The sequence below is a fragment of the Protopterus annectens genome, chromosome 1.part1, assembly GCF_019279795.1.
Source record: "Protopterus annectens isolate FY-2018-M chromosome 1.part1, PAN1.0, whole genome shotgun sequence".
Lineage (NCBI taxonomy): Eukaryota > Metazoa > Chordata > Ceratodontiformes > Protopteridae > Protopterus > Protopterus annectens.
The window spans coordinates 1,137,762,382-1,137,780,162 of record NC_056726.1 but is presented as its reverse complement, the minus strand read 5'-3'; the positions used below and the strand labels follow the sequence as shown (position 1 = coordinate 1,137,780,162).

General features: G+C 40.2%; 1 protein-coding gene across 1 annotated transcript in view; it reads right to left on the bottom strand.

Annotated features, from left to right (window-relative positions):
- The window catches only part of LOC122815731 (hepatic lectin-like), a 284,846-nt gene that overhangs the window by 140,757 nt on the left and 126,308 nt on the right, over positions 1-17,781 (bottom strand). The gene's annotated exons all lie outside the window — the stretch shown is intronic.

Here is a 17,781-nt window from a genome sequence, read left to right as displayed (position 1 = left end):
TTTAGGTTCTGGTGTCATTCCAAGGGGATCCAGTATCTGTCTGCTTGGGATGACATGGTTGATTGGCCTCAATGCTTTCCCACAGATGGCCTCCACCTGTCACCACTGGGTTTCCAGATCCTGGCTAAGGCTCTTGCCTCCCCCATTGTCCCTTTTTAGGCAATGTCCCAAAGACAAATCTTCCAACATAAATGATCTGTCAAAAAGCAAATTGAAGGTCATGCTGCTTAATGCTAGGAGCCTTAACCTGAAAATGCACTCACTGGAGGCTCCCCTCACACTGGAATATGCTGACATCTGTGCAGTCGTGGAAACTTTGTTCAGGGCTGCAGAGAGCACCACTGCCTTACCAGGCTATACCTCATTCCACACATTTCAACCCCAAAATGAGGTCAGGAAGACTAAGGGTGGTGGAGTCTCTATCTTCATTAAGGATAGGCACACCACCAGACTGGTTTTCCAGTATAATGCACTGGAACTACTCCAGGTGCAACTGACAGTTGGCAAGACACCTGTCACTCTCTTACTCTGGATATAATAGAAGAGTCTTTGTGGGTTCTGTTCAAGCAGCTTTATTATATACAAACACATCACGTTAAACGTTTACTGACTTTAACTTACAGATAAGTTATATACAAACTAGCTATTGCAATCATACATGCTCACTGTCTGGCTGCACTCTCAAAATGGCACTGGCTAGACCATGTGCAGGTTCAGTCCTTGATACGCTTCTTAAAGATACAGCACATTCACTCTGATCTACATTCTTCCTCTTTGAGAAATAGATCATGCAATGCTATGATTCTATTTGGCATGCAGATAATACAAATAGTTCTTTGTCATGCAATTATACAGAACTAGGTACATATAAACAGTTATGTCGATGTTGCTGTGTATTTCACACTGGGTCTGGAAATATGACCGAATCATGTGACATAAAACTGTGAATTTGATTTAGCAAATGGAACTGTCTCTACTGACTGTTCAACCTTGGGAATATCTGGAACATCCTCAGGAATGGCTGAGATACATTCTGTGATGGGAACAATGTCTGACTTGCTCTGAGATCTGGAGTCTGTATCACAGGAACAATTCTGTGATATTGATCATAACTGGACTTGTTGATAGAACACTTTTTGAATAATTGGGCTTTGATGATTCTGTTGTGCTTAGCTTTAAGTCTCAATAAACTGGAACTAATAGGTAGCATTGTTCTCATTTGCCTAGATAGAAGTCTTTGAGCTAGTGAGCTAAGTATATTGTCACAGGGTTTGTTTCTGAGATTAAGTAAATTCAAAAAGACATCGATATTGTCGCACTTTCATCTTTTAAGTAATTGCTTTGCACTGCACTGTAGGTTCAGCTAGTCCATTTAACTGTGGATATTCTGGACTACTAGTAACATGTACTAAGTCCCATTCTCTTGAAAATTTCTGAAATAACTGACTAGTAAATTGAGTACCATTGTCAGTAATAACCTTGTGTGGACTACCATGGAGTGAGAAATGACATTTCAACTTGGTAATAACAGTAGTAGATGTTAGATTAGGTTGTAAGTCAATCTCAAACCAGTTCGAATAAAAGTCTACCAATACTAAGTAATGCTGATTGTCCCACTCAAAGATATCAGTGGTTACTGTTGACCAAGGCAGCTCAGGAACTTGACTTAGCTAAAGTGGTTCTCTTTGCAAATGCAGTTTAGTACTATTGCATACTGAATAAGAATAAAGTACTTTATCAATGTCTTTCACTAATGAAGACCAAAACACTAGTTCTCTCACTCTTCTCTTAGTAGATGCAGAGCCTCGGTGACCAAGATGCAAAATCTGGATATATTCATGTTGTAAGGAAGCAGGAACAACAATTTTAACCCCTTTGAAAATAATGTCATCTTCCATCAACATCTCATCTCTGTAAGGGAAATAGGTTTGCACTTCAGGTGGTACACTAGATTGCTTTGAAGTCCATCCATCATTAATGTAGTAGTTGAGCTTTGCAAAATTGAATTAGTCTTTGTGTGATCTCTCAGCTCATCAACTCTAGTGGTAGAGAAATGATGCACTGTCATCACATCAAAGTCAAAATTCTCTGCATCAAGCTGTTCCGTTGTATTTCTGGGTGATCTGGATAAGGCATCAGCAAGTTAAAGTAGTTTGTCTTCCGTATAGACCATTTTGAAGTTGTACTTTCACAATTTGAGCATCATTCTTTGTAATCTCGCTGGAGCTGAATGCATAGGCTTCTTTAGAATATTAACTAGAGGTTGTGATCAATTTCAGTCTGAATAGCTCGACCATAGATATAAATGTGAAACTTTGAACATGTAAATACTATTGCCAAAAGTTCTTTCTCAATTTGAGCATATTGCATTTCAGTTTGGGTAAGTGTTCTAGATGCATAGGCTACTGGTCTGCCTTCTTGAAGAATAACTGTGCCAAGACCAAATTTTGAAGCATCACAGGAAAGAGTGACTGATTTATTGACATCATAGAATCTTAATGTAGGTAGAATGGCAATGTTCTTCTTAAGGTCTTCAAATGCCTTCTAGTGTGTTTCCAACCAAGACCCTGTAACATTTTTGCACATCAGCTCTCTTAAAGGTGCTTTCAACTCACTGAAATCTGGTATGAGCTTGCCTAAATAGTTGAACATGCCTAGGAAACACTGTAGAGCTTGAATATTATTTGGGGCTGACATCTCAAGAATAGCTGCCTGTTTGGTCAGGTCTGGCCTCAAGCCACTACTGTTAAATAAATGACCAATATATATTACTTCTCATAGTCTGAATTTACATTTTAAAGGATTGAGCTATAAGTTCACTTCATGTGCTCTGTCTAGAACTCTCTTTGGGTTTCTGTCATGCTCTGCTTCATCATTGCCTCCAACCAACAAATCATGTACTATTATGGCACAAGGGTAACCTGAAAAAATTTGCTCCATTGCACGCTGAAAGACTTCACTCACAGAATTTATTCCAAATGGCATCCTTAGTAATCTGTATCTGACAAACGGGGTACCAAATGTGGTCAGTAATGAAGAATTGCAATCAAGCATCACTTGCCAAAATGAACTTTTTGCATGCAAGACAGAAAAAAGAGTGGCAGTCCGTATTAGAGTTGCAACTTCTTTGACTGTACACATTGGATGATGTGGTCTTTTCAATGCTTTGTTCAGATCTCTTGGGACAATACATATTCTGATTTTGTCTTAGCATTTTTTGTGAGCTGCTACCATGGATGGCACCCATCCAGTTGGTTCTGTAACGGGACAAATTCCACCTTGCTGTACCATTTTATCCAACTGAGCTTTGACTTTATCCTGCACAGCTATCAGAACTTTTATTGCTGGTCTGACTACTGGAGTGACCTCTGAGTCTAACTTCATGGAATACACAACTGGAAGTTTGTCCAACTTGTCATTGAAAACATCAGCATACTCTAAGAAAATGGCTTCAGACAAATTGGAACTAGGATATGCACTTATATGATGAACTTCTTTGGTAAAAAAAAGCAGATTCATTCTCAGACTGTCTCTGAGACCCAATAATCACTGCACAGGTCTTAGAAACTACACAGAATAACAAGCTATAACAGTTTTTAGCCAAATAACATGAAAGCATCACTGGGCCCTCGGTTTGAATTTCTTCAGCTCCATAAGCAACAAGTTTCACACTACCGGGCACATTAAGTTGCTCATTAGTTCTCACTTTAGCAAATGTGTCTGCTGATATAACATTACACTTTGAACCAGTGTCCACTTTAAACTTGGTAGATTTATCATTGATCTAGACAGTACAAAACACTTCACTCTTTGCCAACAAATTCACTGCATCAACTCTTTCACCAATTACTGATACACCATCTACATAGAAAGTCGACTGTTGTGTCTCTTCTTGATCAATTTGCTTTTTTGAGTGACCCTTCTTTATAACTGTGTGGGGTTTACTTGATTTGCAAAACTTTTGAAAATGGTAAAATTTTTTACACGTGTGACATTGCTGACCAAATGCTAAGCATTTCTCTCTTTTAGACTCATGACTGGCACCACAGTTGTGACAGTTAACAATAAAGCTGGACTTGGGCTTTCCTAATTCACATTTGTACTGCACTTTGATGCTCCTTTAATTGAACTAGTCTTAGAACTTTCTGGAAAACTATGTGTTTTTTCTAGTGAACAAGCAGGGGTTCTGTCTGCCATGTGCTTAGGCCTACTTCTGTTTGGCACGTGTTGCATGCTAGCTACATTTGCTCTGGAGCCTGCCAAAACCATGCCCTTGTCACTTGCAAGCATACTTGTGTGTTTTTCTGTAACTTCATGAATTTGACAAATCTCTATGGCTTTACTCAATGTTAAATCACTGTCATGAAGCAAAATCTTTCTCACAGCAGCACTATTAATACCACACATGAGCCTGTCTTTTATTAACTTATCTTTTAAGTCACCAAACCAACACATTTTAGCTTTGTTTCTCAGGTCAGTTATATAAGTTGCAAAAGTTTCCCCTGGTTTCTGATCTCTTGTGTAAAATAAATGCCTCTCTAATGTAACATTTGTCTGGGGGTTACACATTTCCCTGAATTTGTGCTTCAAATACTTAGGGTCTTCCCTTGATTCAGCCTGTACAACAATGTGATGATTTTCACCTTCTCCCTCTTATACTGCTGGTGCATACACAAATGAACACTCTCTTTCAATGACCCAACTAGGTTTAGCAAAATGAATACGCTGGTGCTTGCATCTTTGTCTAAATAAGCTGCTTGTATAAAAAATATCATGCTCTTGCTCAAATATTCTCCAATTTTCTGCAATATTCTGATCAAGTACAAGTGGTAAGGGCTTTTGAAATCCATCTGCCATATTGACACATAGCAGTGAAGGGTTTTGTAAATATGCACAAACATATACACATATGCCAGAAATTTATGTCAGTATTTGTTACTTTGTCCAATAGCACAACAAGCATCTGTATAACTGAACTTTGTGAAATAAATCTCTCAGGCACTGTAATATTCTTGAAATTACTGTATTGCAAAAAAATCACCTTATCAGTTTAAGAAACATTTCAAATAACTGTATGATGTAAATGAACTGGGCAAGAGAAGCTCAGCGTTAGAAACATTTCATTGTAGTTGCACTTTGCAAATAAACAGTGCACAGCACACTGAAATTTCTCCAAAAGGCAGTACCTTGCTAGGTAATTCTTTACAGTGCAAGAAACACTCTGTAATGGTGGCACTTTGCGAATAGATACACCCAGCGCAAGAAACGTTTCTGAAGGATATACTTTGACTGTACTTCAAGAAATAGTTGCACTTTGCACACAGATAAACTCTTTGGAATACATGCACAGTAATAAGCACACAATGTAGGCACTTTTGCACACTTTGAGATACTTTGAATAAGTCTAGCCATGCCCTTGATACAATACGAAGTCGTAGTTATGACAAAATGCAGCACTTTGCAAAAACACACAGTTGCCTTGCTTTATTTATGCTTTAAGTGCTCTTTCTGCCCTTACCATTTTGCTTTTCTGATAATCATTTCATCAAATATCTTTATCTTAAACATTTCCCTTAGCTAATAAATCTTTTGTGCCTCCTGTTGTTTAATAATGCAGTTCTTTCCCTTGTAATGCTCTGTTTTATCTTTTTTATAAAATAAGCTGTACATGTGGGTTCTCATTACCTTGTGGTCTTTTCTGGCTCTTTTTCATGCTTGTTTCTCTCAGTTTACCTTTACTGTCATCTCTGCACCTTGTGGCTCTGAATACAAATCTCTGTAATTCCAATTCTGACACCATGTCTCTCTTCTACTCTGTATACGATAGAAGAGTCTTTGTGGGTTCTGTTCAATCAGCTTTATTATATAGAAGCACATCACAATAGAAGTTTACTGACTTTAACTTAGATAACTTATATACAAACTAGTTATTGCAATCCTACCTGCTCACTCTCTGGCTGCACTCTCAAAATGGCACTGGGTATAGCACGTGCCTGCTATTTATATGTGCATATTCAGTTCTTGATATGCTTCTTAATGATACAGCACATACACTCTGATCTACAACACCCATCCAAGTTATAGCCAGCTATAGACCCTCCTCCATGACTCAGGACACCCACTCCTCCTACCTGGACCTACTTGACTCAGTTAAGGTACCCCCTAACACCTTGATTCTTGATGACTTCAACTACCCCACCATAGACTGGGTGACCCATTTCTGCACTAATGCACTCACCCAAAGATTCCTTGACTTCATCACTTTTAATGCACTAGACCAGATTGTTGCATCCCCACAAGGGGAGATAAAATTCTGCACCACTCACATAGTATGTTTTTCCCTGATGAGATCAGATCATTGGTCTGTCTCATTCAAAATTTCTATCCCACCCAACCCCCTAGCCATAACCAGGATAAAAAACCTCTCAAAAGCTGACTACAACCTCCTAAGGGTGGGTATCAGTGGCTTCACACCACTACCCCCTCAGAGGATGCAGACAACTATGCTGAACAGTACCCTAGTGCAGTATACAAGCACCTGTACAACTGCATGGACTCAGCCATACCCAATAGAAGTAAAAGCTGCTCCTCAAGGAAACAAAAACCTGTCTGGTAGACATCCTCTATTAACAGGCTTTAAAACAAAAGGAAGAATCTGTTGTCCAAGTGTGAAAAGGAACAAATTCCAAATTGGAAAAACTCCCTCCTTAGCCTCAACAAGCAAATTAGATCACTAGTGAAAACCTCCAAAGCCAATTATGAATCAAAACTAGCCTCGAAAACAAAGGGAAACCACAAAGCCTTTGTCAGTTATGTCAGAAACCTCCATGGCAAAGCTCAGGTTTTTCTGAATTAGCACTTAACGGTATCACACACACTAATACTCTTGACTTAGCCAACCTGCTGGCAGATAGGTTCAGTGCAAACTTCACCCACCTGGCTCCCCCAAAAGCCCAGTCAACATCCCCAATACTTGTCTTGCACCTCACATCTCTGTAGATCAAGTGTTAAAGACCCTATCCAGGGCAAAGAACACAGCTTCCATGGGACCTGATAGTATCCCAGGCTCTTTTCTGCGCCATCTCCAGCAAGAACTAGCTTCATCATTGAGCACCTTATTCAACCACAGCCTAAGTACAGGCTTCATTCCAGCAGAGTTGAGAACTGCCATTGTTGTCCTTTTTCACAAAGGTGGTGCCACTACTGACCCTGGAAACTATCACCCCATTAGCTTGACAAGTCTGATCTGTAAAGCCATGGAGTGCATTATTATTGATCTCATAAATAAGGACATAGGCAATCTCCAAGCACTTGACCCCACCAAACTCAGATTTGTCAAGGGCAGATCTTGCCTGTTTTACCCGGTTGACCTCTTTGAGACTGTCCCCATGGCCCTGGATGAGAGAACATCAGTACACATAGCTTACCTTGACTTGGCCAGGGGTTTTGACAGAATCCCCCACTCAGGAATCATCTAAACAGTAACACAAGTTGGCATAAATCCCTATCTCATCAAGTGGGTAGCCAACTGGCTCACTGATTGGACCCACAAGGTAAAAATAGGTGCCTCAACCGCTGACAGCAGACCTATCACTAGTGGTGTTCCCCAGGGATCTGTCCTGGGACTCCTACTGTTTGTCATCTACTTCTCAGAGGTCCAGACAAATACAAAATGCCTGTGGCTGATCAAGTTTGCAGATGACTGTAAGTTGGGTGCTCTCACTGATTCCCTAAATGATGCCAGGGTAATCCTATGGCTAGGCTTGTAAAGGCCCCAGGGCCATTAGCCTAGCACACACCTATGAACCTATGAACATTCTGCAAGAGGGTCTCACAGCAACAAATGACTGGTGTCAAAGTCATGGCCTTAAGTTAAATGCTAAAAAAGTATTATCATACCATTCAGCAAAAACATGGCCCCTACTGATTACAACATCAATGGCAACCCCCTAACCACACAACTTGTGGTGAGAGATCTGGATACTCAGCTTGACAACAATCTCACATTCGACCTTAATGTGGCAGTAGTGGTAAGACAAGCCTTTTACTTGGTTCATCTCACAAGTAAAAGGATTGCATCCAGAACAAAGGAGGTTATTACCTCTCTGTACTCCTCCCTCATTAGACCTATAATTGAGTATAATGCCCCGTTTGGTATGTACCCCTCCAAATATCTTCACCATCTAGAAAGGCCACAGAAATACTTCACTAAGAGAATCCATGGCCTTCAACACCTGTCCTATGAGGACAGGCTCAAATCACTATCATTTTACTCGGTATTGTACAGATTGCTCAGAGGTGATTTATGTCTCACCTACAAGGCAATTTCAGACCCTGCCCTACGAGAGATGCTCCATATCCATAAGTCTAACTTCTCGGACATTACCCACTCGGAAGACCTAAATTTAATATGCAACATCAACAAAACCTGCTGGAGAGACAGGTTTGTTTCCAAGAGACTGCCCTATCTCTGGAATAGACTGCCCATACATGTCAAACAGTGTACCTCGCTTACCCTCTTCAAGCACAGCCTTGATGAGTGCATGGGAAACCCCAAATATGTCCCAGTGGTTCCACCTGTGTCCCTCACTGACAGACGTGACAGGTGCTCACTGAGGTTTCTTTTTTGGGGGATTGTTTTATTACTTTATTGCCTTTTTCTATTTTGTATACCGTGATTTGTTTTCTTTACACTGTGTTTTACTTGTATTCGGCTTTTAACTGCATACTAAAACTTGAAAAGAGACAATAGCTCTGTCTCTTGTGAGTCTGACAGAAATTAGAATAGGTCAGTTAAGGAGTCACACATAAGTTATAACAGGTCAGCTAAGGTTAATCATCTGTAAGCTGAGGGGGTGGAGCTAGGAACTATATCTTCTATTAAAGGGGTAAAATCAAACATTTCAGAGCTTTACTAGAAAGGCTCACCCAGATTCTGCTACAGTTTGCTGTGAGGGAAAGGTTAGTTTGCTTTTTATTTTTTGTGTTTTTATTACTTTATTGCCTTTTTCTATTTTGTATACTTAGTTTCATAGGTTCATAAGTTGGTACTAGGCTATCATCCCTAGGGCCTATACAAGCCTAGCCATAACAATTCCCCTGGATATTTCTTCCCACAATATTTACTTCCCTGGACCCTTGTCTAGCAGGGTGACTGATGTGATCCCCGGGCTGAATTTCCTATCTCCCATCCAATTGTCAAGGTTCCTTTTGAAGAAGGCCAAGGAGGTGTTCTACTTGAAATGTATGGGCAGTCTTTTCCAGAGTATGGGGAGTCTCTGGGTCAGGAACCTATCCCTCCAGCATGTTTTGTTCATTGTGATGACAAGATTTAGATCCCTGGAGCATGTGGCTCTGAGGGATTGGGATTTCTTTAAGTGGAGCATGCCCATCAGCTCAGGGTTTGACATGGCCTTGTATGTTAAGCAGAGATCGCCTCAGAATAGACGATATGCTATAGAGTATAGCTGGAGTTTTTTTAGATGGTCGTCATAGGGCATCTGCTTTAGGACGGTGTGGTGTGGCTAATGTTTGATGACTATGTGCATGACAGGATATAAAATATAGATGTTTGTGTAATTGGATTGTCTGAGGAAGTTCTTTGAAAGGACGAAAGCGCTTACTGGCTTTCCATTGTTTGTGGTTCAATAAACTTTGGCTAAATTTCATCAACTTCGTGGCTATGAATTTCATTGTTTTGGAGTCTGCCCTGTTCCCTTCTTGCAGCATTGTGCAGCAGTTTTTTTTTTGTTTTCTCAGTTTGTACATTAAGGACTTACATATGAGTTGAAGTCTGAGTTATTGTGAAAGACTAAGAGCACTTGGTGTTGTGCAGTACCCTTTGCAGTAGTCTGGGAGATAAGCTTGCTCGGACTTGTTGGGCATATGGGGATAGCTGGTTCTAGGGGTGTTTGAGGTTGCCAGGAAATGCTAGAGAGTCAATAGATTTCCTTCTTGGAAATATCTGTGGGAATGGAAGTTGTGTTGAGTGGTTCACTGGCAGAGTGGCCACTGCATGGAGCAGGATGCTAAAATGGAACAGGACAAGTATCGGTTTTGATATTTTAAGAACAGCCTGGAAACACACCACATGAACTAGTCAATGGTATTCTGGCAAAACTGGATGGGCATTGTTGCCTATGCTTGAAGTACTGATATGCTTGTTTGTAAGGATAGAAATATACTTATAACAAATAAGAACCTAGAAGGGCCTCATAATTAAAGTCTATGGACTGTATAAACGTGCTTGGAAGGAGATTATAATAAGAATAAGCATTACAGCTTGTGGTGTCTCAAATAACACAAACTCCTGGTTATTCTAGCACATTTCTAAAGAGCAAATATGCCATAGATGTCCCTATTTCTGAGTCATTGCCCCCCCCCCCCCCATTATGTTGGCCTTTGTCCAGATGTCTTTCACTAAGAGATTGAGAGCTATCTGTGAAGCCCTGATGATCACTGCGGCATTCTTTGCAAAACTGAAGATATTCAGTGCTCTGATATAAACAGGATCATTATCCATGTTCGCTTGCATGGTTTCCTTGCTGGCAACACTGTTGCCAGCTAAGAAACCTTGTTTATTTATATTTAAACACAGTGCGCAGCATGAATATAATGAGCACTGTTGCTCACCGTGCATCATCACCATGCACACATGTAAACTCCATGTAGGTTTTGCACAAAGCCTGCATGGAGTTTATTGAATCCCAGGACATATTTAATGCTAACTGGATCATTTGGCATGCCTAGAGTATTTCTATTTCTCTTCACTACACAGCTTCACATGACACTAAAATTGTGTGCTCTACATGAAATACATTTTACTAATAATAAAAGCTGAATAAACCTTTTACTGTGTAGCTCGACCCATTTTGTACTATGCCAAACTGCTTTTATGGTGTAGTTTAAAATGATGATAACTGAGTACTGTTTTTTTGTATTACAAATTCAACTGCAGCATAGTTAAGTACTACTTCTACACTTACTACCAACTCCATGGCATAGGAGGACAAATCCTTGACTATGTCACTAGTGATTTGAGTTCAGGTAGTGGCTTGGGTGCCAGAGTGGCTGGTTGAGAGTATAAGAGAGAGTGGTGGCTGCCGGCTTGCCCATGTTGTGGAGAGTCTCACCTCATAGAGGACATCTAAGTGTTCACCTAATAGTGTTCCAAGCTGGCCAAGTTGATGTTGTCATTAGTGCATTTGCAGTATGCAGCTGAGAAGGAAATCATCTAGGAGAATCATGTGTCTCTTCAAATGGGAGTCTTTGCAGGGTAGAAGGAGCTACCAAGGTGGAGAGGATGTTCCCATGGTAGAGGGTAAGCAACCTCCCAGGACCAGCAAGCTCACCCATAACCTACAACCTGATTCTTGCTTGAGCATGGGTGACTAATAAAGGTTCCTAAGCTGAAAGGAATGGGCCATAGGGCTGTCAGCTTTCATGGAAATTCCTAAGTCCCTTTTTCCAGAGAATAAAAAAAAAAATCCCTTAAACTTCATCTCTCTTTACATTGGATATGCACCTGCTCTCCTACTGACATCCTCAAAACCTGACCCCTGTCATAATACATAGTATTATTTCTTCCATAATATTATTTGACTGCAAGACATTATTACTGATTGTGCAATTACTTCTTTACATATGTAAGTCCTGCTCTAAACACTTCATTCTATGTATTCAACAATTTTCACTCTTGCATGTATTTAGTGAGCATTTGCATGTATTTAGGTTCATAGGTTCATAGGTGTGTACTAGGCTAATGGCCCTGGGGCCTATACATGCCTACCCGTAATATTACCCTGGCATAGTGCCACCCGACCTTAGTTCCCAGTCCCTAGGTCAAGTAGAGCCACTGGAGTTATACCCGGAGTGAATTTTCTGTTTCCCATCCACTCATCAAAATTTCTCTTGAATAGGGTCAGCCAGGTGTTCTGCTTGACATGTATGGGAAGTCTGTTCCATAGCATGGGCAGTCTCTGGTTTAAGAACCTGTCCCTCCAGCATGTTCTGTTAATTGTGGTAATGAGGTTGAGGTCTCAAGTGTGTGGTGTGGAGGGACTGGGATTTCTTTAGATGTAGCATTTCTAACAGAGCTTGGTCAAACATGGCTTTGTAAGTCAAGCAGAGATCGCCTCTAAGTAGGTGATATGATAGAGAATAGTTGGAGTTTTTTGAGTCTGTCCATACATGACAAATGTTTAAAGCTTAGGATCCTCTTTGTGTGGTATTTTTGGAGCCTCTCCAGTTGTTGAAGGTGTCTAGTGAGGTACATGCCAAATGGGGCATTGTACTCGATGATTGGCCTAATGAGGAAGAGGGAGACAATGACCTTTTTCTTCCTGGATGTAAAACCCTTAGTAATGAGATGTGCCACATAAAAGGACTTTCTGACCACAGTGGCAATGTGGTGATCAAATTGAAGTTGCTATCAACCTGTGTTCCCAGATCTCTTATAACACCTTCTGTGGTCAGTGGACTACCATCAATGTGGTAATTCATGGGAACTGGGTATTTCCCAAAGGGAATGATGACACATTTTTTGGCATTGAGCTTAAGGCCATGGTTCTGACGCCAGTTGTTGGTCACAGTCAGGCCATTCTGTAGGATGTTAACATCACTTGAGGAGTTAATAATAGTTCCCAACTTGCAATCGTCTATGAACTTTGTCAGAGTCCCTTTGTGTTGGCCTGGACTTCAGAGAAGTAGATACCAAACAGGAGAGGACCCAGGATCAAACCCTGTGGGACTCCACTCGTGACAAGACGGCAGTCTGACTTGGAGTCAGCTACTTTTACACTGTGGTTCTATCTGTGAGCCAGTTTGCAACCCACCTAGTGATATAGGGTTTGATGCCAAGCTTAGTGAGATTTTCTATGATTCCTGAGTGGGGAATGGTATCAAAAGCCTTGGCTAGATCCAGGTAGGCTGTATGAGCCACCTTTCCTTCATCCACAACTCTGGTGACTGACTCAAAGAAGTCGAACAAGTTGAGCAGGCATGATCTACCCTTCACAAAACCAAACTGTGTGGGATCCAGATTTTGGAGATTCCCTATATCCTTGTTTATTAGGTCCATGATGATGCATTCCATAGCTTTGCATATCAGACTCATCAGGCTAATGGGGCAATAGTTCCCAGGGACTGTAGTTGCTCCTCTTTTGTGGAGAGGGATGACTGTAGCTGTGCACCATTTGGTAGGGACAAAGCCGGAGGTGAGGCTGTGATTGAACAGGGCACACAAGCAAGGTGCCAGTTCACTCTGTAGTTCATGTAGAACATGACCAGGGATATTGTCAGGTCCCATAGAAGTTGGTTTCTTGGCCTTGGACACTGCTGTTTTAACCTGTACCGCAGTAATACTGGGTGACTGGCAATCTACTGGTATTGTGATTGTTCTTTTTTTTTTGGGGGGGGGGGGGTAAAGTTGGCACAGAAACTGTCAGCCAGTATACTGGCAATATCTGTTGGCTCAGTATAGGAGGTAACATTGTGCAGTAGCTCACAGCAAATCTGGGTATTGCCATGGAGATACTTTACATAACTATAGAAGTCTTTACTATCTGCTGCAATTCTGTTTTCATAGCAAGCTTTAGAGGATTTGATGAGGGATCTCAATTTTTTGTTTTGGTGATCATCTAATGTATCTATTGAAATGTTATTACTGTTCAAAACTTAATTGAACTGTATTTAGTGACCATTTTGGATGTAATATTTAGTACTGTTCAAAATTGACCTATGTATTTTATTATCTTTGACTTTTGTATGGAACTAATGAGGAGATTTTCTCCCCAGGCCTTCAATGAAAATGGACTCTACTAGGCCAAGTCAACTTTCCCAGTTAACAAATGCAATAAATAAATAAAAAAAAAAATAAAATAGAAGGTCCAAATGAGAGAAGGAAGAGGGCCCTCGGGGTAAGGTCCTGGGGGTGCAAAGCACAGAAGAAATACATTTATGTTCTGTTTAAGTTGATGACCTTATAATCCAGCATGATGATTATTTCATTTTTAAGGTGCCTAAATTACCAAAGCTGTAACTTAACTAAAGTGGGAGATGTTACTCTGTCATCCTGAACTATGAATCAGAGTAAAATGAAATAAGCTAAATTCAAAACTCATCATTGCACCCGTAAACATATATGTCTGTGTAGTAGTGTGTGTATTTTAGGTTAGGGTCAGGGTTGGGTAAGGGGATAGATGTACACAAGGATTCAATAAATTCCACGTAGGCTCTACAAGCTCTGTATTCATCTACATAACCATGATCTTCTCTCAGCAGTGCACCATGCATATTAATGGTGTGTTGCATCTAAGGGAGGTTTTGTGGGATGAAACCTCACAGAATAACATGGATAATTAATCCAGGTAACACTGACAGCACACCCACATATCTGTCAGCCCATTAACCTGACCGAAAAGAGTATATAACATTTTGCCAGAGCTGTGTATGCAATTGTTTCACTAATTTGGATTTATTATCTTTATTACTTTTATGTGCATATTTGCGTAATGTGCCACTTTATTTAGCTATGCTTAGCTCTGTAGAACCCTACATCAGACATGCACCAGACATCTAAAAATAGAAACTGGTTGCTTTCAGTTGTTTTAGCTGCATGGTGCCTAGCACAGAGCAAACACATGCAGCTAAAATGAGTAGCAATTCTTCACCTGAATCGACTCTCATTTGGCCACACACTAGTAAACCATCCCCATAAGATCCCACCTCTTCAAAACCTACTCCGACCCTACTCCTCTTCTAGACCCCTTTGATCGAACAGCAAAAACCTAATTCTTATCACCAAACCCAAAAACTCTGCAGGAGAAGCTCTATTCTCCTGTGCCATTTCTAAACTATGGAACAACCTCCCCTCATCAATAATCAAATTAGCATCCAGCAGTCTATTCAAAACCACTCTCAAGTCTTACCTAATAATGCATTGGCTTTGCCTTTGCTCCTACCCTGACTAACAAACCCCCTAGCCACTCAGTACAGGGTTATTTCCTTATATATTGCATTATCAGCATAATTTTTAGGTATCGTTTATATGTCACCTCAATTTGTAACAACAATGTTGCACTCAAAACCCATTGTATTTTTTGTTTCTTATTACTTATTTAAGTGCTCTGCATGTAATGCTTTTTACTTTAAAATCATTTACTATTTAATTTTTACTATAGCAAGATTTACTTTTTGTACTTGTGGAGCTTTTCTCCCTGGGCTTCTGAAGAAAAAGGACCTGTGTCCAGTCGAAATTTCCAGGTAAACAAATGTAAATAAATGTAAATAAATAAAGAGCACCTTTGCAGTATATGTGAAGATACATGAGTTCCCTTCACTACTCTTGTGGTGAGATGGGCTAAGTGATGATCTACAGTGTACTAGGTCCCATTTATTGTCCTGGCCAGTGATACCTTTTAGATATATATATATATATATATATATATATATCTATATATATATATATATATATATATATATATATATATATATATATATATATATATATATATATATATATTTATACACTGCTGTGAAACTGTGTTAGGTCACTGAAACATCCATTCACTTTAAAATCAGTTATTGTTATATGTAGAAAAGGTGTGCAATGCTAAACATCACTTAAACATGGGTAATGTTTTTTCCTTGTGTGGAGTTTCATGTTTCTGCGATACTAAGTGACATGGGGCATTTTTGAAAAAATCATTATGACGTGCAATATTGGGAATGCATCCAATTTAAAGGTCAATTGGCAGGAATTGCTCAATATTCCTTGGAGTCTAATCTTGTGTGTGGGCATGGCTATTATGGGGAAGGACTGCATTTTTGGACACAGTGTTTGGGTGTTCAGGAGTCTAGGATTTTTATTGGACTTCTGGTACAGCACTATGGACCCCGACTGCTGCAGGAGGACTATATTGGGTCAGAATGCAAGAATGAGGCCTGGGATAGTTTAGCCAGGGACCTGACTAGTGCAACTGGTATCCCCTGCTCTGGTTAGCAGTGTCATCACCATTATGATGACCTCCAATTAAAGAAGAGGGGTATTTTGGATTCATGAATCCAAAAAGCACGGACATGGAACACCCCACAGGTATGTAAGTATATTTTCTAGTAATTTATGACTATACAAGCTGAATCTGTTCAAAACTGGTATGTATAATGATTTCCCCTCTTTTATCACAGCCACAGAAGATAGGGCTTGCAACTTGCAGTCCCATGCAAGGCATTTGGCCAGGAATAGGCAAGCATGTGGTATGTAAGTAAAAAAAGAAAGTAATAAATGAATGCATACGTTAATAATAATATTATAAAATACAGATAATGCAGTGTTAACAGTCATGTAGAACAACAGGAACTATCACAGAGTCATAAGAGCACTTGTTGTTGAGAGACTTGTGTGCATGTGTGATCTGATGGAACTTGGCACCCAGCAGACAGCTGACCGTAACCTTCTCCTTTTCTCACCTCGACATCTGTGTGTCTCACAATGGAGTCACCTATGACTAAAAAATTTGGTTTAGATGTACTTTGCCATAGGGGCTTATTCGGTGAGACACTGCTGCCTGTGTTTTTATGTGTATTGTGTACTGTAGGGGCTGTATTAGGTGTAGCATGTTTGTGTTTGGAAGGTCTCTGATGTTTAGGTAGGTTTCTGGTGAGTACCTCCATGTAGGATGCTTTATGTGTTGAGTGCATGGTTTGCATAGGATGTGTGACCTGTTCAGTTTTACTGTTTTGTGTGCAAGAGAGAGCAAAGATTCCAGATTATTAGTGTAGATCCATCTCTCACAAAGTTGTACTTGAGTGATTTAAGAGTAAAGGGTTTTTACAACACTGCCTCAGGATACCCATGTCAATCAGGCTGGTAGGAAAAATGGAGGGAAACTGATTATCCATAATGTGAGATTAAATCCTGTTTTCACAGTGGGGAGAGAAAATGGAGGGATATGGTGTAATTGGGTCCTCTGACCAGGATCTGTACTAATGGGGTACTCTATAAAGGGTCTATAGTAATAGGGGTTCTTTAAATGGCATGAGACTATTATAGATTCAGTGGTTTTGGGAGTGTTTAAGGGGCAAAGTGCAGCTGAGGTGCTCTCTGAGCAGCTAAGCACAATTTAAGGACTTCTTGGATGGATCACAGGCAGCTACTAAGGGAAAAGTTATCTACTGAATGTTTTGCATCTATAACCACAAATGGTTACCCCTACTGTGTGGCACTGTGCGATGGTGCATAGAGGTGTGCTACTCGTAAACAGATGAAAATGGTAGAGAAGTGGCTGGTCACCTAACTCTGTGGAGCTGTGTTAACAAGTGCAAACCTGAGCAAATGTGGGGCTTATGTAGCAATAGTGAGCAAACTGAGTTAAATAATTTAATCAATAAAAAAGCTCAGAACTGAGCCCTGTGCCAGCAATCTTCAATCAGATGAGTCCTAACTGTACTATCCTGCACAACGGGGCAATGGTGTCCTCTCTAACAAAAGATAGCCTGGTTTAGTGCTCAATTTAACAAATAGAACCAGATTCAGTAAGTCTAAATCTAGTCTATGCTACCACAGACAAAAAGTGCAACAAATCAGCAAGTACAGTTTGAAAAAGTCAGCAATATAGCAAAAATCCAGTTTATAACTGCAAAATACAGTATAAAATTGTACTTATGGTTAGCAGAATGCAACAGAGTCTGTGGAATGCACAGATAAATACAACAGAGCAGAAGCCTCTTCAGAATTTCACAGTGCATCTCAACTTCTCCAGCTCTTTATTTGATGAGTTAGAT